The 22,362-nt window shown below is 37.0% G+C and overlaps 1 protein-coding gene across 8 annotated transcripts in view; it reads left to right on the forward strand.

Annotated features, from left to right (window-relative positions):
• Positions 1–22,362, forward strand: part of shep (RNA binding motif single stranded interacting protein alan shepard) — a 108,965-nt gene that overhangs the window by 26,616 nt on the left and 59,987 nt on the right. The window contains exon 1 of one of the 8 annotated variants that reach the window (XM_076122228.1): positions 14,524–14,804. The exons of 6 other annotated variants lie outside the window; for them this stretch is intronic. The gene's annotated coding sequence lies outside the window, so the exon portion shown is untranslated. Of the gene's footprint in view, positions 1–14,523; positions 14,805–22,362 lie in introns of those variants that run through there. One more of the 8 variants, XM_076122231.1, reaches the window with a different exon arrangement.

The following is a 22,362-nucleotide window of genomic DNA, read 5'->3' on the forward strand; positions in this document are numbered from 1 at the left end:
CAGTATCTTGATGCAATCAATTACCATTGATTGCAATACCTAGTCCGTGTAGTCGGTCGCCATCGGGCGGCGAGACCTGCTCCATTGTCTTTCATTAGGCTTCCTGCCACTTTATTAGAGTATCGTTGCGAGAGTAAATAAATTGAAAAAGTATATTGAACTAAATAATAACGAGTGACGGCGGTCTAGAAGATAACTAACTGTATATCTAACCATAATTATATCAGTGTTTGTCAGTTTATTGAGTTTCAGTTCTAGTGTTATTTTAACTATTTATTTTAAATGGACTATGTTATGTGGTGTGTTTCCAAGATTGGAACACGTAAAGTGTCATAGAGTCACAGACAATAACGCCTTCAACTTGTAACTTCAAATCTATGTAAAAGTGGAAATTCTTCGGTAATTGGAATTCATTGGTTTTCTCAGTAACTTTAAAGACGTATGTAAAACAAATATTTGACAGATTCAATTAACATTTAGTTTTACTGTACAAAGCATCTGAGAGCATGATGTAAGGCACGTAATTAAATTCGAGGCATTCTAAATATAGAGCCAATTATCCTGAGAGTTTTACGAATACTCAACAAAGAAGGAGCAACTTAGAATGGACTAACCACAAACTACATTGCGAGATTCAGACTTACCAAAGGGAATGTAAACCAACGGGCTTGTAGTAAAACTTTAAATTGCATTTTAAATTTTGCTCGTTAACATTACACTTACACATTCAAACGAGCACTTAAATCATTCCTCGAGTTTTCTAAATCACGGAATAAATAAATAAGATACCTTGTACTGCTGGCGTGTTTGAACTTAAACAGGAACGACTAAGCATATAACTGTATAAAAGAAACCCATGTTCATGATTCACAACACGTACCATGTATCTGATTATAGCCATCAAGATGCGGCCGCTAAACAGACATTATGCAAGTGTAATGTTTACGAGAAGTAACGCCTAAGAAAATCATCGGAATGTCGTAACAGTTCATGCAAAAAGCCAGTTTTAACGGTACTAAAACATATCTATTGAGGATTGGTGTCTGGTCTAGCCATTGCAAGTCTCGCATGTGATCTAATTGTGGCATGCGGCCGCTGACGTAACGGGCTTTAGAGCCGGTTGAGTGACCGCATCGCATGCTACCAAACGGCATCCCGAACGAACTAAATCGTCTCCATTTATTACTAGCCGCAGAACGTCAAGGCAATCCTCTTAATTTTGCAACATAACACGGGATGGCTTGACCACTGCACACGCATAGAAATAGAAATACGAGATGCGATTTAATAGCGATATTGAGCGATATACTACGACCTTGACGTACCTAAGTCTGCTTTTTTTTTGGACGAGTTGTATAGTCTACGCACGCTATGTACAACAAAACAAAGATATTTACATTGCAGTAAATCGTACTGCGATAAGTTCGTTCGGCCGCTGTACATTTGTTCAAATCTCTTTTTATATTCAATCATCTTTTCAATTCCAAATAAAATGTTTCGATAAGATTTATTATAGACTGGGAGTCGCCACAGCTAAGGGTCGTTTCCTCCTCCTGGTATCATTTTCTCATTAACCATCTTCCTCCATTCGGTCGGCGGGTAAACGAACTGTGGAGCGATGTCGGCGTGAGTGCGGATTTAGTCGGATCAACACCTTCGGCTCGTCCCTTATTTTCTGACTTTCGTCTTCACAATTCGCAGTTAGTTATGTTTGGCCAAGATTTACAGGATTTGGAGGTTCTAGTAAGTTTTTATTTAGATGATTTTTATCCGTAGTGGTGGGATCGAGTAATGCGCTCATGATCGAGGCTCGGCGCAGCTTCGTGGAATCGTGAACGCATCTGCACATCATTTACAATGTTAATATTGCGTGCTTTTGCTTTGAAAATACATTAAGTAGCCAATATGGAGCTAGAGAAAATTACTTTATTAATGATTGAATTTTTTTAATTGCATAATTATACATGAAATGTTTTTAACGAAATGTTCGACATCTTTGTGGCTATAGTGTCCCTATTCACGAACGTTTTTACCATAAGTAGTTTGTTGTAGCATGCATACCGTACATAAGTAGTCTTGTCAAAGATTTAATTAACGATTAAAATGTGGATTGATTTTGAATTCACGAGGTACCCTGGCCCCTGGAACGTGAACCATCGCCGCCTGAGGCATCATTTAGACATAATGGTAATGAACTAATCACATAAATAACAAATTATATACGTTGAAATAATAATTTATTTAAAGACTATACATATCTTTTATAACAAAACTTATCTGTATAATTAGATAAGCAATTCATATTCGTTAGTTTTTCGCTTTGCAACTGCTAATGTAATTTGGCGCATCCTTAGCGTGGCGCTTGAGCGAGCCAGGCGCCCTGGGTTAATCTTAACTAAGTTAGAAGTTGCAAGTGCACTGCGCTGATACCGACCTTTGATATTATTGCACTACTAAATATAGCCCACGAAATACTACACCAAGTACTCGGTTTTACGTCGTATTTACCTATGTATGTGCAAAACCAATTTAAACAAGAACCGTTTTCAGTGAAACGTGCCCGGCGTGGTTTATAAACGTGCCGGTACACATCAAAGCAAAAACTTTATAAAACCACAAACGCACGACACAGTTTCATAAACTGTAGAAAAAAGTTTTTGGGCTAGATTCATGTAAATTACAAATGTGACTCTCCATGGAATCATTGAGTAAGGTATATGCTTATCTATTGCTCTCGCGGAAAAGTCGATACAAGTGTGAGGTAGGTGGCAGCTTAACCTCACATTACCGCGTAAGAACAGAAATCTATGTGCCGTGTTCACGATAATAAGATACATAATATGCAAGTGTTGAGCACGTTCCATTTTAGCCGCGGTACCGCTACCGCCACCGCTGCACGCTCTTCGCGCCGTGAGGTTTCCGAGAAAAACGCCAACCCGTTTACATTGCCTTCCGTTCAACTTCTTAGATGAACTGCGGAATGCGATGCGAAATTACTGTTGTTAGAATGTTTTTAATGAATCCTTCTGCTCTTCACATGTGCCGAAGTTGTTTTTGCGATTAAATTGCTGCTATTTGAACAGTAGCTTCTACGTTTGTAGCATACCGCGGAACTACGAACCTAAATCGTAAATTACATACGTGAAAATGGTTTAACTATTATGCTATCATCAATGTATGAATTTATTTAAGTTGCAAAGTATGTCTCCTCGACGTAAGACACACAAGAGGTGAATTTAATCTCTTATCTCATTTAATCTACAAGTTGGCAACTTTGAAGTCTGCAAACTATTTCCCTAGGATGGAATGTTGTCACAGAGACGGTGTGGTTGTGTTTAAGTAAACAGACACATGAACATTTATGATTAAAAGGCGACTTAAGATACTTACTCAAAGATAACTAAGTTTAAATTTAATTGTTATTTAACTTCCTATTTGTTAAGTACGTTATGTGATTAGATGCGATAGATATCATACACATTCCATTTAGATATTTTGTTCGAAACAATAAACACAACATGACAATTGCTCTTATCTCTGATGTAGCGATAAAAAGTGGTTTTAGATTTTAGATCGATTTCCGACATAACATTTTTATGAAAATTGGGTTTAACTTCACTTAGTTACTAAAAGGATATGTGTTACAACAAAATTGCACGGCATTATACCTGTAACATGTTTTTCCTTACAAGTTCAAGCTTGTTCAAATATGCAAGAGATACGAAAGAGGCTTTCCTTCAAATCTTTCGCAAAGATCGCGAATCTATTAGAACAACAAATAAAGAGTTGTATTAAACCTCTTAGGAAGTTTTCCCGGTTTGAGTTGTTTGTCATCGGTCCAAAGTTCATAGGTCTTACCTACGGAGGCTTATCGGTGCCTAAAACTTTGTCAAATTTGGATAGTTTAAAAGTTTACGGGTGAAAAGTTCATTATAAGTTAGTGCCGTTTACAAAATATTAACTACTTTTGTGAACTTTAGAGATTACTGAAATGTAGAGACAGATATTAGTTTGATTTATTGCGGTAGAGCGGCAGCTAGAATACCCATCCATTTAATTTAATAGCAATAAAAGATATCTAGAATTATCAGAAAGTTGGATATGATTAGTAAAGACCGCCGTATTCCATAAAAGTATTTCACCACGAAACTCTTCACTTAGCTAAGTGCAGAAAAAGAAATTACCTTTATTTTATCAACTATTTTGCCACAACGTATGAGTTATATATGATAACGACTGGAGGCAATGTGCCAGGAAAATCAGAGAAAATAACATGTACATTAGTTAAGTATCAAAACGATCAGTAAGTGCATCTTTGACATGGTCAGAATCGATTGAAACAGATATTTACTTGTTTTCATTACAAAGTTTGTCTTTGTCCAACGCATTAACAAACGAGTGGAATGTTTATCAGATGTTGATTGTAACGTTTGCTTATAATCTAGATAGTGTTCGCCAAATCGAAGAGTCGTCGAACTTAACGATATTGATAAAGTGAAGTCATTACTATTATCTTGTACTATCATCTTAATGACGAAGGCCGTAGATACATATTTCTGATAAACGCCGCGGCGTCGTGTCACTCAATGACGTCACAACACCGTTTTGATTAAAATGTTAACAATATCATGTTCGTACATATTTTATGTAGATTATTTTGAAGGTATAATGTCATACTGTTTCCATATAATCATGTTTTCTATTTAAGGAGAAAATGTCTTTGAATTTTCACCAACGCGTTCTCTTAGCACGTGCCTTGTAAATAGAAATCTTTCCATCATTATGTTCACTTAATTTTATAGCATTATTGAATAGATATGTTTAAATTAACGATTTCAATGAAGAACAAGTGAATATAATCGATTATTGGAAGTTGAAAGTATTCAAACCGAAAGTAAAAGTATAAAACATGCATCGGCTCAGACTAATCCGTTATCTTGTTATAATAAATAGTTATCATACATACCTACAATACATTATAACACATAAAACACTTGTCATGTCACTTGTATTTATTGTATCTTTCTCGGTACCATGTTTATTTTAATAATATGAACACTATCTTGTATGCGTTACAAAATAATAACTGTTACTTGGAACTCTACAAAAGAACAAGTCGTTTGTCATTTCGTCCTTTTATATACCACAGGAAACCTAAATGCCCTTTGAATTTCTATTAATAACAATAAATCTATATAAATATCAAAATAGTTATTATTAATACAGTTATTATAAAGCGGAAATCACAGAACACTATCAATGGTAATAATATACGGGTATTACTGGGTTCTTGTTAAATCATAACTCCTACATAATTCTATCTATCTGTGGTAAATTATATTTGTAAATATCCCCCTATCTAAACCTTCAATATTCCCCTATACTAGAAATTAATTAAATGAATCAAAAACTACAATGAAACAAAATATTGGCTACTTAATGGATTCCTCAAAGGAAAAATGGGTATTTAATGGCAATTGTTATGAGAAACATGTGCCTTTTACTTTTAAACCACGGAAAGAATTAAACATTGATACTATACAACAGTCGCTCTATGTAAAACACTGGTACTCAGCAGCATCCGGTGAGACTGGAAGCCGACTCCAACATAGCTTGGAAGAAAGGCTAAGCCATGACTAAACAAAAGTTTTATTAGTGCATTCGCTAATAAATAATATTTTCCATATCATGCGTTGTAATAGTGTTATCTATAGTCACAACGGAGATATTTATAAACTTACATAAATACTTCTTTTACAGCTGTAGTTATAATATGAATGCCTCTCACATGTCAGGTCATTCCACTAGTTTTCCCGACGACCTTTCAACTTTCAACAAAGATGTTTTATATTGTCTCCCTTTTTGAACTCAACGGGACATTCACACGAACGTTTATATATTGGTAGGCGACGGAATTAGTTAAATTAGTACTGCAAGTACAATTTCCTAACATTGATAAAATTATCGTCATGGTATCCGATATGACCATCACCTTATTGGAATATAGGAAATGTTTTTGTTGCGTACAGAGCATTTATATATTTTATCGTCTGATTTGTCATCACAGTCTAAAAAGCAAAGTCGTGTTATATCCCCTCAGTTGAAACCAAACATGTAAACGCTGTTTAAACCTAATATTCGATAACAAAAGTTTCGATTAAAAAAAAACAAATTCGTAAGCAACAAATATTTCCAAATTGCCATCGCAATGCAATATTAATAGTGCGTTAAAATGGGCCACAATACGCGGCGAGTTTTGTATAAAAACCTCGCTAACCAATTATCGTGTTCGCACAAAGAAACAATACAATCGTAGTGATTCAGTTGCGCTCACGAATATTTGAGCCCAACCGCGTCAAATGTTGTGAAAAATACGCGAGTATTTTTTGATGGTCAGCTTCAAAGTCAGCCATTTTATAACACCTCCATGTTTACGCGAGACCTTTCATTGAAGTGCAAAATAAAAATACACCGCAATAAAAGGCTATACAATTTCATTAAAATAAAAACTAAACCGACAAAAAATTTGAAAACTCCCGTGAAATGTGAAAACGCTTGTTTTATCTCTTTGAAACGCAAATAGTTTTGCTTGATCATTTTTTAATTCGGTTTCATGGGGAAATGTTTTTATGGAAAGGATTATAATAACATTGATATGTTGGGGGATGAAAAACGCTTTCGAATTTAACTTCCAACACAAAAACTTCACTGTAATTTGGTAGCAGGAAAGAATTGTGCGAAATGTAGGTAAATATGTAAGAGTGGAATAGACGGTGTAGGTACCGCAGCAAAAACTGTCGGGGTCTCGGCGTCGGCCGTCGCTGCGCGTCGTGGCCGCCCTGTCACTACCAGCTCTAGATTATATCGCGAAATCCAATTTCGTGGTTTTGTTATCGCTCTCACAGGAAATTTACTAGATTATTTTCTTCTAATGAAATTTAAGTTTTTGTAGAATGTCTTCAAAATTTTAAAATTGATGGTGAACGTTGTTTTATGCTCTGAAAACAAGTTTTCGGCATCGGAGGCATAATTTAGTTTATAACATTAGTCTAATTCACAAATATAAAACAGTTATTATGCGACGTTCGTTACCTGCCAACGGGAAATTAGTCATGCAAGCTTACCTTGATATAAAAAATAAAAATAGAATGTTTAAGACTTCAGGTTTCACTAAGTAGATTTATTATTGGATAAAGTTGTACGAGTTAGTAATTTTATTTGAGAAATGAACGTAATGTCAACGACGGTATGCTACCCGGGCTTTAGGGCAAGATAAATGAGCCGACGTAATGCAACGTATCATAAACTTTTAATAGAAATAACAGAAAATATTAAAAACTAATGTTTCGTTTGGCATTTCCACAAACTTAGCTTTGAGTAATTACATGGCTTGGTTTACTATTTTAAGCTTTGCAGTTTTGAACTTCCGTGAAAGAATGGGCTTACGTTTGATGAGACCGTCCAATTTAGGTTTAGAGGATTTCGGATTAACATGCAGTGTTGCACAGGCAGATAGAGACGACACATTCAAAGACATGTGTTCTGGTTATTACTTTAAAGATGGGTTCCAGCTGTTATTATGTTAATGTTTAGTTGAAAAGTTCCGTTAGTAGTAGGACTAGCATTTGATTATTTTGTATCTATAAGCAACTGATATAGCTCACATCGAAAGTGCTTGGGTTAAATCTGAATATCTCGCCGAAGTAATTACATAAACCTTTAAATATCTAAAGATAAATATCCCGGAATAAATGCCCTCACTGATTGCTCTTTCCCATACATTATAGATTTAAGAATGTGAAATTTTAATCCAATTTCATCGGCAATTTAATCGCTACCGGCAGTGAGGTTTAATATTTTACAGTGTCGAACACAAAAAGCGAATAGTTTGATATTGAACATAAAGGTTGTAGGAACACGGCATTATTTAACCCTCCGCCCCATTCGTTCTAGGCTTACAAAGCAAGCGTCGTTCTGCGGATTAAAATGAGTTACTTTGTTGCTTCTACCTGCATATTATCGCTGTCGGCGTCCTTACAACGTGCTATACCGCGTTTACTCTGCCGTCCATTGGGGATTTGTTCCGGTATTAAGCTAAGTAATATCGCAAAAATAAATTGCCCGAATACTCTTTAACGACTTAATTTAATTAACAATCATCTTAATGAAGGATAAATTGTGCTGTCACGGTTATTTGTTGGTTTATGTTTTAATATGATGTAATTATGTTTCGTAACTTTATGGAAGAAATTGTAATAATTTTCGGGTCTGTCCTTTGGTATGCCATCGCATGATGAGTAAATTTAATTGAAGTGTTACTTTTAGGAGGCGGTGTTATTCATGAAAAGTAGGCTGTATTTTAATGATGTGGGTAGACTCAAGTTATGTTATGTGGTACTTTTAACATCAATTAGGAAGGCGTATTAATGTACTTCCTTTTATAAATATGTTAAGACTTAATTTTTTATGTGCTTTTTTGTGGAGCGTAAGAATAAGAACTATGTAGGTACTTGGACGATACAGACAAGGTAGAAATTAAAGTGTTAGTTCATTACAGGAATATAAAATGCACAGCGTTGCACTTGACCTGTATTTAGTTCATAAAAACTGCGTTCGATTACGAATTCATTTCACTTGTTTATGGCACGGTTGACGTCAGTGGCTGTGTCACAAGTGCCCACGTTTAATCTGGGGGCACGGAAGTGCCCCCGCAAGTCGAGCAAAAAAAAAGCGGCACGGCCGTAACATCCTTTTCTCGAAGCAATTCGGGCTATTTTTGACACCCCTATAATTTCGTAGTGGATAAAACAAGAAGCCTGGATTTTCAGCAACTAATCAGTCATTGTATAAACACGGTATATTTAAAATTTCAGTCAATTTGAACCAGTAGTTTAAGAATGACAACTTGTTAAAATTTTGAATTTTGTCACTCACTGATTCACTGACTCACTGACTCACCGATCATCAAAAGTCTAAGGTACTTCTAGCAGACTTAGGAGCTTAAAATTTAGAATACAAATAGGGTTTAGTGTCTTAATCATGGGAAAAATTCAATATTTTCTAATTTCGGTCAAGTTTTCTAAATACACTAACTGCAACAATAACTTTGTAATCCCATATAAATGTATTAGATTACAAGGTTACATTTGCAGTTAATGAATTAAATTATTATTTCTGTAGAAAATAAAATAAATAGGTGTAAATATGTATCTACTATATGAGACATAACGGGAGGGGGTATAGGGTGGGTAAGGGTGTTTAGCCCATGAAACTGAACAACATTCCCATAGGAAAATATGTTGAATTATGAAAAAATACGGCTTTCCATACAAATTGGACTTATGTTTGCTCTATTCGCTCTACAAAAAGAAGTGAGATGCCATCAAAAACATTCTGTAAAAACCTCAAGTCTCGCCGTAAAAAGTTGTGAGATCTATATAATACCAAGTCGATTAATCTATTTAGTCTCTACTTAAAGGACCTTCTGTCTTAAGTTATTACGTATGTTATTATCATGCCAATTTAAAAAAAAATACCTTTAAAACAAATAGATCGACTTGGTCATCGCAAGAAAACACAAATTCGCCATTAACATTTCAAGAGCATTAACTTCTCGTCGTGCTGTGTAGTGTGATACATACTAATAATTAAATCATGCGATGGCCAGGTCGGTCTATTTGTTTTAGAGGTATTTTTTTTAAATTGGCATGATAATAACATACGTAATAACTTAAGACAGAAGGTCCTTTAAGTAGAGACTAAATAGATTAATCGACTTGGTATTATATAGATCTCACAACTTTTTACGGCGAGACTTGAGGTTTTTACAGAATGTTTTTGATGGCATTCTATTCAGTCAGACGTTGTTTGCCTACTCGGTAGCTCACGATTCCGCTATCATGAACAAAATTGAATGGCCTCTCGAGAGTTTTTGATATTGCTCATCGCGTATGCATCGCATTCGTCTATATCATCTATATAGCTCGCCTTTTATTCGTAGCGGGAAGTTCACTTAAATGTCTGAATGGTAAGGTCTGTTATATTTGAATTACGTTTACATATCAAGTAATATAATAAGGGTTAAGAAAGAGTGTCTGGAATCTAATTTGGTAGTTTAAAATGTAATATTTACGAACGATACCTGTGCTTAGTAATTAGACTTCGTTATTGATGAGCTAATTAACGATGTGAGTCACTTTCTTAATAGTTTGTGGGAATATAAAATTGTGATGCTACAACGTAAACAGAACCTTCATAACATCAGTTCTATATGAAACGGACATTATATTTTCGGACTATGATGCTCCTATCTCACGGATAAGCTTTTTTTAGGAATCTTATCATACACAAAACATTTCTCTTTTCATGCACGATAAAAATGACGCCGTAGTACATCCGGGTTCCATACAAAATGGCGTCTGTTATTAGGTAAAAAGATATGAGTTTAAACTTTGTAAATGTACACGTCATAAGTTAGTTAGTAGTTATTTTTGTAACTTTCCTCTTTAATACCAATATAATAATGATAGGTCATTGTACATAGTTACAGACTAAAATTCTCATTATCTGAATGGAGAATGTTAACAAATTTTGATTTTTAGCCCTCCTTATTCTTTGTTAAAAATAAAAAATACTAGTGAAAGAATTACTTCGATATCTCAATTAGTTTCCGATTTATAAGTAAAACAAGTTGTAACCGCACGACGCTTGCTCTCGGGGACGGTGTGACGTCACTCTACACTACGCTCAGTCTGGCTCACACAGTCCGCTCGCGGTCGCGCGCTCGGTGCGTTGAAATTATACCTAAATACTTTTAAAAATGTTCAATTCAAATACTAGGAAATCAAATGTTGTGCCTAAATGTAATAAAATTTTATGTAGGTAAGTATATAAGTAATAATAATTAACTTTATCTTATAATGAAACAATTTCTAACCGGATTGATCGCGAATTTATTGTTTTTACAGTGGCAGGAAAAATGTAAAATCAATAAGTAGGTACGCGATTATTTCGATTAAAAATTGTTTCTTTATAATATGCGTGATCGTGAATATCTAACATTAGCTGACTCGCGCAACTTCGCTTGCGTCACATAAGAGAGAATGGGTCAAAATTTTCCCCGTTTCTGTAACATTTTTTATTAGTACTCTGCTCCTATTGGTTGTAGCGTGATGATATATAGCCTATAGCCTTCCTGGATAAATGGACTAGCTAACAGTGAAAGTTTTTTTTTAAATTGGACCAATAGCTCCTGAGATTAGCGCGTTCAAACAAACAAACTCTTCAGCTTTCTAATATTCTAGTATAGATATTACAAATATGTATAATATACTAGAGGCCGCCCGCGACTTCGTCGCCATGGAAACCCTTCCCGTGTAAATCCCGATCCCTCGGGAACTCTGGGATAAAAAGTAGCCTATGTGTTATTCTGGGCCTACAGCTACCTATATACCAAATATCATCGTAATCGGTTCAGTCACATTTGCGTGAAAGAGTAACAAACATCCATACATACATACAAACATCCATACATACGTACATACATATATACATACATACCTATATACATACATTAAATATTTAATTAAATATTAAATATTGCTGGACAAATCACACACGGTCATTTGATTCCAAACTAAGCAGAGCTTGTACAATGGTAATCAAATAACTGATAAACATACTCATATACTTCTCAATATATAGATAAATTGACAACCAGAACAAATACTCGTGCTCATCACACAAAGATTTGTCCCGGATGGGATTCAAAACCTCCATACGCGGCGCTACGGTTATTGCGGCGAGGTGACCGCTTAGACCACTGCGCCAAACGTACGGAGTAAATAGTACAAATCAATAAATAGTATACATATAATACAATAGTATGTATACATACATGCATACATTTTCACAAACTTTCGTATTTATAATAATAAAAAGGATTTCGGAGGCAACAAAATCTCTATTTGTTGATAAATAATGCGCAAACATTATTTTCATCTATTTTAGGTAGATTATCCGATTGCCCTTTTTCAAATCCTTCATCCATTTTATTAACTGAATAATATTTAATATTACTACACCATAAATGTAATAAGCGGATGCAAACACAACAAAATACTGCGCAAGTTATTACACCTACAACAACGGCTGGCAACTTAATACTAAGCGGGACGCGGCCCGCGCGGCGCAAGTGTAGTGTATGACGTCACAACCACTCACGCGGCCGTTAGCGGGTCTCGATATTTTTCGAAACTTTGAATGCTTATAAAATCAAAACTATTCGGTATTTTTAACTGAAACAAAAACTAGTTTATATGTATACACACAGGCTATACTGTGTCAAAATTTAAAGCGATTTGGCATACCTAGTAACATTCTCCATTGTGGTTCTGTTATTATTTATTATTGAAAGCAACGGGAAAAATATTAAGTTAGGTACGAACTAAAACCACTGGTATTAACGACATAAAACATTGTCAAGTTATTTATCATAACTTCTAGGAATTATTTTTATTACCCATATTTTAAAATATATTACTATAAAATAATTGAAACCGTGTAACGGCGTCTTACTCAAATTAATAAAATTATGTTATAAAAATATGTTTAAAAAGAAGTTAAGTACATACACACATACAACTGAACTGCATTATGAATAGAATAGTAAAAGCAATATCAAAAGTGGTGGTGATAACACAAGGCAAATAAAATCTCAAGAACAATCTACGTTGTTACGTTTCATTTCATGACAGTCTACACATGCTATACATTTGCATATTATGAATATAGTCATTCGAGGCTCGTATAACGTTACAAACTTTTGGAAATCATGTCTTTATTATGATAACATGGGAACGGGGGAAACGGCGATGGTCCGTAATGATGTCATTTCGTTACAGATAATGTTATAACTAGACAGTAAATAATTGCAACTGGTATATATTGAACTTATAAAAAGAAAATGTAGGCTAACGACCCTCCCGGAGTGTCGTCCCGTAAAATTCTTGCAAGAGGATAAATCTGCAGCCTACGTTTAATTAAAAATATTTCGCTGAAAAATATTATGTGGTGCACCTTAAATAAAAGTTATAAATACTTACCGGCGCAATCCTAGCGCATTCCATGAACACGCTTTTAAAAGGCGGTTTTATGCGATGAATCGTTTCACTATTAACGCGATGGAGAGGCAATATCTCGGTGTATTGTAAAAGAATAAAAAGGGAAATAAAGTAACTTGTATGGCGGGTTGGTTGCAAGATGCAGAAATCTGTGCGGGGCGTGGGCGTGGGTGAACCGGTCTAGACACGATGAACTTTAAGGATCCGCCAAAACAAAAATAAAAGTTTCGCTATACCGCGACACCGACCTGGAGACGCTGGGCTTAATGTCTGATTTAGTCGCGCCCTGATTTACTACATTATATGAACATTCTGAAAGAATATCTACACAGTCGCTTAAACGCACTATTTTTAACACACAGTGAAACGGTGCTATTTATTTATGTCAAAAAATATATTAACTTATAAAATATAATAAGACAGTTGGTCTGCCCTAGCTGGTTAAAATTAACATAGTTGATGCATACATTTATATAATATATTATGTTGAAATCTCTCAGTGTTCAGTCTGAAGTGTTGCATTGTAGTAGGTATATTAAGTTATAGCCATAGGAGCAACATAGAGGGGAAATATGCCTCCATATATGCCTGGATAATATAAAAAGTACTTTTGCATTATTCATTCTTTTGGTTGGTTTCCTTCACGCACCCAGGACTAACCTAACCGTTAAAATCAATTACTTCATGTATTATTTTTATCATACGCGTATGTTTAATAAATAAAAACGTGGGTTAACATTTAGTTTTCCTCAATAAATAAAATGTAGCACCTACACGAGTTGTAGCGGTGATGGAGTTCTACAAGCAGATATGTACTTACTTGTAATTATTTGTGCAAATACGTTTTAATTTAATGAGAATTTTCTTTAAGCACAATGAACCCTGTCGGAGTTTATTGTGAACTCCCGGGAGAAAACTCTAATTTACCTCGAGTGGACACAATTGGAAGAAAACACAAGAGGGCGTCGTGGCGGATTAGATTAGCGCAGATAAGATTAGTGGCGACGCGAGCGCGCCGCGCTGCAGCCACCGTCTGCCATATGAACCTGCTAATTGCTAACTCCTCCCACTGCGTTTTAACGCATGGGACTAACACAAGTTCCGCTTGAACGTTTGACACGTGATGGCGTGACACATGCTTCTTGTACATGAAACTTTAAAGATTTAAAGTAATATCCCTGATATTCAGGAAGTGCGTGTTGCCATTATTGAGTTGACGGACTGAATCGTACATCGCGCCGAGTCGAGTTGCGGACGGGAGTTTCACGGGCTGGACTCGGGCGGGGCTGCACCCTAATGCAATGATTCATATTATTCGGTTTGCAGGCGAGTTGAACGTCTTCCATTATTGTCATTCATCGGAGGAAGTGGGCGGCGAGGGGCGGCGCGGGTGTCGGCGGTAGCCCCCCGCTCAGTTCTCAGTCGCTCGCCGACACTCTCGCCGTCAGCACGCGAGAGCCGCGATGCACGTTGCCTACGCTTGACGCATTCAGTCGCGATCCGCGTGTGTGTGCCCTCTCCGTGATCCGAGACCGGAGCTCGTTTGAACCGCGTGCAGTGTAGCAGCAGCCAGTGCGCCTCTTCGGATCTTACCGCGGTTCGTGCGGAGCTAGCAGTTGGAGTACCAGCACGCGACTTCCGACGGCTCAGCTGACCGGCGCGCCTACTGCCTGCGAGCGCACGGTGAGTGCGATCGTGCGATCGATCACTGCATGCACGCGCTCCACATCACTTAGTGTCTATTTCGAGTCGCTCGCGAAACAGCTCCCGATGGATCGCATGTACACATATCGCACATCACCACCCGCCGCGACAGCTGCCAAAGGTTGATGATTTTGCTGAGGAAAAACGACTTTATGTCAAGTGTCGTCGCGCCGGTGCACCGAGCGTGTTGATAAACAGTGTCGGTTTACTGCGAAAATGGGCAATGAACGGAGGTGCTTCGCTCGTCCGAGGAAAATCGTTTTATGTTACAAGTTAAATCGTTTGTATTCTGTTATGAATGTGAAATCGCTTAGGAAGGAACTCGATACACAAACGTGACGAGTGTAATACGTATCATGACGTGATGTATAATATAAGTGAGCCGACGTCCTCTCGGCGGTTTCCCCTCGCGGTCCGTTCATCGGCCAGCGCCAGCTGACTTCCCGTCAAATTGCACTCTTGCGCAAAACGTACGTCTAGCGCACCGCGCTACACCGCCGCCAGCTCGGCGTTCTGCTGTCTGGGACTGTCTGGCCTCACTTCTTACCCCAACGTGTCATCGATATTAGCTAATGAAAATATTTATTGATCTATAATATCATGATTACGTCGAGACTACGGTGTTTAATTAGATTTGCGCCGTACCTACTCCTCGTACATGTATGACTGCGTATATACACGGAACTATTACCATGCATACTTTCATGATACATCATTGCTAAATATTACATATTTACATTAATTCTGTTGCTTATCATAATCACATAATGACATAACTCCATTATCACGCCAATCATTGATAGGTCTTTTCGAGATAACTGAATATCTAGCAAGTAGGTAGGTATCTGTAATAGGTGAACGAGTGAGATGATTGTGTAGCTAGTTACAGGTGGATAGTACGTACAGCAACAAACGCGTTATCTCTTATCAATCTGCTCTTGCGAAGGTCGTGCTGATATACTTACTGATTCCGGTAGTCACGTTATGGAAATATCAATAGGATGTGATTTTAATGTAAAATTAGGGAAAAGAAAAGAACAACATAGGTAGGTAGGTACCTATCAGAATTAAATACTAAAAATAATTTTCCTGCCGATAGTATTAAATGACATAATGACATGAAAAATAGCACTTATTTTATGAACTACACTGTAGTTGCAAATCAAGTAAAGTTATAATTTAATCCGAAAACTCCTTTTTCCTTTTCTGAACTTTTTCTTTACTGATTGATATGTTTGACTTTGACATAAAGTTTATTCAGATCAAAAACGACTATTTATTATGTACTATAATTAATAAGGTTATACCTAAGCCAGAATTACAAAAACTTTCTGGGAACGCTGAACATTTAACTTACTACTACTAACTAACCTACCTACCTACTTGTATTAAAATACTTAGGTTCCGGACTAGTTATTTGAAAAACAATTTTCCATTTTTTTTGGATTTATTTTGAGGATGCCTTTATCGTTTACTATGTTCTTTATTATACCATGAACATTATTTTTGCTTTAAATATTAGTTGATTGGTATCTTTATAAATAGAATTGTACCTTTTTAGCCCACCCATATTTAGGTTTAAAAATATTTATAGGTAGGTAGGTATTACAAGAATATTTATTGTATCTAAAATACAACCGAATTTAGTTTTGCGGTCATTCGCATTAAGCTTAAATCAATTTAGTAGGTATAATGATATATTTATAAAAATTTAAATCTCAAATCTCGCGGTTAAATATTATTATGTCAAAGGTCACAGAATAATTTGCTATTAGGTAAAAGTCCACGGAAGTAGAGGTCAAATGTGTTAGGTCAATTTAAATTTTATGAGCATACAAAACATTATGCCTTATCGTATGAACGAGCGGCGATAAGTATTATTTTAAATAATGTTTTATAGCTTCTATTAAGATAATATTGAAAATAGAAGTTATATTAACAGTAATAGGTAAGATTTATATACTATTATTATTTAATCATGACTAGTTATGCATTGAGATGCTGACCTATCTACTTTAAAAAAATATCAAGAAAATCCGTAGACAATTAAAAACAATCTAAATAGATATAAAGAACATACCTACCTACGTACATACATAATGTATTTTCAAAAATAATCTCTTTCGTAGGAGAATAAAACGACGCCCTTCATTTAACGTGGCATTCTTCGATAACGTAGCACAGATAACACACGTGACTGTTTTCATTTATTTTGAGCAGATAACCGTTCGAGACTTGTAGCTAACCAAATCGCTGACTAATGGGTCAGTCCATTGTCAGCAGGTTATTCAACATCGAAGAATGCGTTCGGCGCATTAAGGGCAAATAGACTCCCGTATCTCCAGTACAAAAGAGTATTGACACAAGCAGATAAGCATATCTGAGTGTACACTAATGTAGGTATCTGCGCGACTGGTTTACACTCTCATTGTTCCGTTATCATGTACGGTTAGCGTATTATGTGGCCGATAAGCAAATAAATGGCCGCTCTCTACTGCAAGACGCTTATGCTCGTCCGTTCTCATGTTATGAACAAGTTTTCTTTTTGTCATGTAGACATGCGAATAAGTACTGCACTGCGACAATCAGTAGCACTCGATCATGCCACTATTTTCTCTGGTGGTAAGCGGAGTGGCACATACCTAATTACAATCATTTCAACATTTTTTATCGTTCTACTGGAATGTGCCTTTTTCAATAGCCTAGTTTTTTATCCCGTTATAATATAGTGTATATATACCCGAAAATATTTCAGGAATACCATTTAGGAAGAGTCGCTACAAAATATAAGATTTATAGGAATTTCTTATAGAGACAACAATTTACAAGAGAATAAGGAATTAGGTACCTACAGAAAAGTTGGATGAGCTCCTGAAAGATATTCAGTGAATGTCTTGGCTACGACTACGAATTTTATGCTGGTAGGGATTTATTTGTGGGAAACAGTGTTCGATTAATATTTATGGTGGAAAAAGTGGAGCATTGCGATGATGACCAATGTGACTATCATCTCTTGGGATACAACAGCAATTTTCATAGTTTAGCAATTTCATTGGCAGCGAGTGCGAGAGTGGCGTGCCGGCGACGTTAGGGCGCGCGGCGCGTCGCGTTCGTTCACTTCGCACAGGCTATATTTAGTGGGAGCGGAGTGCGGCGTGGCGGCGGCTACGGCGGCCCGCACGCCGGCTGCACGCGGAATGCAGTCCGCCGAGCGCCTGACCTACCACAACACCGCACTGTCACAGTTTCGGCGCACGCACAGCCTCTCACCGCGCCTCGCATCAGGATGCCAGTGCCCGATCCACCGCTGCATCGTGGTCCGTGTCACACCGGCTCACGCGTACGCCACGTCTTGCACCGACTCCGCCCGCTGCCGTCCACGTACCGTTTGCCGAGATTCACGCTCGCTCCTCGCCATTTACGACTATACTCGTAAAAGTACGTTATATGTACTTGACACCAATTAGATTTCTCCGAAACTGATGGGTGCAGCTTGTGTTTTCTGGAATGTAACTCTCTTTGCGTTCCTTCTTTCAAAGAACTATGTACTATTGTGTCATTCATGAGCAACAATTTAAGGTCTGTTAAGGGATTTCTTCTTTAAATCACTTAATTATTTTTGTTTAAAACCCTCAGACACCGTTAGTTCCAATTTTTTTTCATGCGAGTCAACGAAATTAGATGATAATGGTTTCAGCTGAATTTGTTAAAAATCAATCATCGTCTACAATTGTACATATTATGTTATACGTGATATGTCCATTTCTAACATCTATTCCAAACTTGGAGATGATTATCATAATAATTTGTGTCATGTCATGTCGTTCAGCGAGTACTTTAATAGTTAGGACGGGGGAACAGCACAGCCCTGAATAAACGCTGAGTGCTACGTCGTTGGTCTGAGTGTAGGGGTGCGTCGGCCGCGGTGGCGCCGGCTAGGTCAGACGCCGCTATTAGATCCGCAGATTGATCGTAGCTCCGTCGCGTTTCTTGTACAGACGTCTTATTTTATTCGCCAAACTACTAGTATGACGCAACTATCATGTTTTTTGATGTTCGTCTAGGCTTTATGTAAGGCTTCCTGTCGCTTGCCAATTAGCGTCTGATATATCACTCCTCCGTTCGGAACATCGACGAGGTCGTATCGCAACCCTGGCCTGCATCATGTATCAACCAAGGTCGCATTGTGATAAAGGATTCCACGCTCTACCTGCCGTCTCGCCGCTGGTAATCGTTATCGCACATTGAATAATTATTTTGCACTTTAAAAAGTATAATTTATGCAAAAGGTCCTACTTAACATGCGACATTATGTTGCCTGTGATCCTTTCCACCCGCTTCTTGTTAGCTCAGATTACATGATACAGTAAAAATAATATTTAAAATACCAAAAAGTGGATATTTATGGACATTTAGAACTGCGTCATGAATTTATTTTAATTATTTCGATTTTGGTCAAATTTTCAGTTTTTCTTGAGGACGACCAGCATAAGTCAGAAATAATCTCAAAATCCATTTAAGTGGAATGAAAATCTATTCAGTGGCAAAACTGCGCAACTGTACCAGACAGAGGGTCAGTTTCTATCGGTAATCTTATGATGTCGTAAATATAGATTCTCTTTTTTAATTCAAACTGTTCATCAGTGGTGAAATTGAAATTGCTCCACCATCATGTCCAAAGTGAGTTCTTTTTTATCTTGAGCAAATCTCGTCTCAAGTATTATGCATGCAGTATGCAGGCGACCGTAAAATTTGTGACCATCCGTTTTTGGTATTCCCCACGGATGGTAACATGTTGAAATACCTGTTTTGATTTGGGATCGTACAATTTATCCCTGCCTGCATATATGCGAGCGGGTTAAATCATTGCCCTGACAGAATTTTACAATGATACGACCATTTTCCATTATAATGCGAATAAATGTTCCGAGTGTATTTCTCTCGTAACGTGGATATAACTCACGCGCATTTTCACAAATTTATGGCCCTTAAATTCTTACTCTACATACCTACTTTAATGCTAGAATATAATCCAAGTTATTCTCTATAATCCAAATGTAGAGAAACTTAATAGAAACTGTGTGTGGTACACTGAATCCGTGTACATTACACAAAATTACATGTAATTCTAAGAGGAGCAATTCTGTTGAAAGAGGGGAACACCGGCTTTCTTAAGCTGTACTAATATATAATAAGGGTGGAGTTTAATTGTTTATTTCGTAAGTTTATTACACCTACATTGTTCATTTATGCTTAAATGAAAAGTTACAGAGGCTTATAAAGTTTGGTACAAGTAAACGTTTTCTAATTTCGGAAGGTTACTGCAACTTTGAAGCTTACGATAGAATATAAAATGAAGTAGGTTCAACTTGTAAACTTGCTTTCCTGTAACAGTATTTATCCTGTTTCTTAGTAAATATAAAGAAAATAAAAGCTATGCCATACATAAAAACATTAGAATACTTATAAGAAGCCAAAAAAGAGGGCTACACTCTTTTGGTACCGCCAACAATAAATCATTCCGTGAAAGTAATCCTTGCCTAAAACGTTCAAGGTACAAATTATTTTGAGCACATACGTTTTATTTGGAATCAACGCGATGTTTCAGAAAAAGGTTTTATGCGTTGCTTTTCTTTGGCAACATATGACGAACATTTGTATGAAATTGCACATGTGGCCAGTATTGCAATTATTGATTCACCAGACTAAGTACAAGTATACGTGTGGGATGCGTCGGAGTATAATTATTATCTGAACATCAACTTTCGTTTTCATATATTGTATGTATATCGTGTCTCGGTAACAATAGAACAGGGTGGCCTCAGAAATATTTCTCAGTAAATGCGAAGCCTGGCCACACACTAAGTCGGCGGGATAATGTATTCAAAGTGTGTAACTTTAAAAACACCAACTAGGAATATATCTCATAAAGCATCCACATTAAATTATGCTACCGGAGCTTCTGAATTACCTCAAACACAGATAAACCGAATGTTTTCTTCGTTGTTGTTAGACGTAATGAGTAAGCCCTTCGCACTGTGATTATGTAATTCAGAAATAATAGAAATGCCTTTCGTTATCAGTGGGAGTAGTGATCCCTCGTCAGAGCGGCGCGGTGGATGTCACGCCGCTGATAACGGTCGATCCGTTGTTACACTGTCATGGGTGTCATGTGCGACAATATGCCGCACGCTTGTATTACCTAACTCAACTACAATGATAAGACAAACAATCACCGCGGACATCGTTTTACGATTATATTGTTACTTTGCCAGATCACATCTTAACGCCGCCGCCTGATCCTGTGCTTGTGACTACTCGTGACTACCCACGCAGGTCTTGCCTGCGAACAGGAACATGAATTCCGTATACGGTTTTAGTCTAGACTGTACCACGCAAATTCTAGTTAAACTATTCCATTCATTATTGAATTCCATTATCAATACTTCGTTTATTACACGTTCACGACTTGCGCATACTTCACGACTTTATTACAAATCTACAATCATCCCCATGCATTCCAACTGCGTTACATACATCATATAACGTTCGCGTTTTATTGCAGTCCATAAATCAAATCAATAGGTGTTGTGCAAAGTAATTTTAAAGGTTTCCTGGAAAAGTTTTCTGTTGAAAAGTTTTGCGATTTATTTAGAAATGATTTTAAGGTACATTTTATATTAAACTACCTCCGCTGGTATTCGAAGTTGCTCGCTGAAAAGTTACGCCAAGTCCTCCTCTAATTAGATGCTCTCGCTTCATATATGTCGGTTGGATCTTTTATACGTAGCGGTCTAAGATTTCCAGTGATATTTTACTTTGTGCTACAGTCCAAGGCTATCGGAATCTTTTCACCAAGGAGCAAGCTGGGAGGGGTAATTGCCCACTCCGCGTGCGGCGAAGACGTCGATAATTGGGCCCATTAGGCGTCGCCTGCAGGTGCCTGACGAGGCTCCACGCCAACTTATTTAGGAGCTTTTACCCTAACATTCAACGCCAGCGTTGTACCTATTTATGTTATTATTTGACCTCATAGTAAACATTGATTTAACAAGTCTAATATTGAAACGATATTCAAAATAAAAATTTATGTATATCGCAAAAATAGTGTAGAAGTAACCAAGAACCGAGTGTTCGAGCAAATCTTATCGCAAGCCTTAGTTTATCAGTATCTACGTAGAAACAAACTGTAGAATGTAATTACTCATTCCTTCTACCAACACAGTGACATCATAAGATAAAAACCTCAAAGAAAATGTAGATATAAATTGTTTCAATATTTCAAAATAGCTTGAGGTAATCGGTGACATCTGTGATTTTAATACAGCCCCAATGGCCACGGGAGCAGCACAGAATGTCCGTGGCCTCACAAAAGTACCTCAACATTCTTAACCAAGAGAAACCATCTTGTAAATAGACCGTTTTAAGTTTTAAGCAACCGAAATTTTCACTGAAGTTTTCCGACCCTTCGGCCTCAATCCCAGCTCGTGGCGTTTTAAAAGTAGTTAACATTTTCTCTCGACGTCGGACTTTTAGT

The sequence above is a fragment of the Anticarsia gemmatalis genome, chromosome 13 (assembly GCF_050436995.1).
Source record: "Anticarsia gemmatalis isolate Benzon Research Colony breed Stoneville strain chromosome 13, ilAntGemm2 primary, whole genome shotgun sequence".
Classification (NCBI taxonomy): Eukaryota; Metazoa; Arthropoda; class Insecta; order Lepidoptera; family Erebidae; genus Anticarsia; species Anticarsia gemmatalis.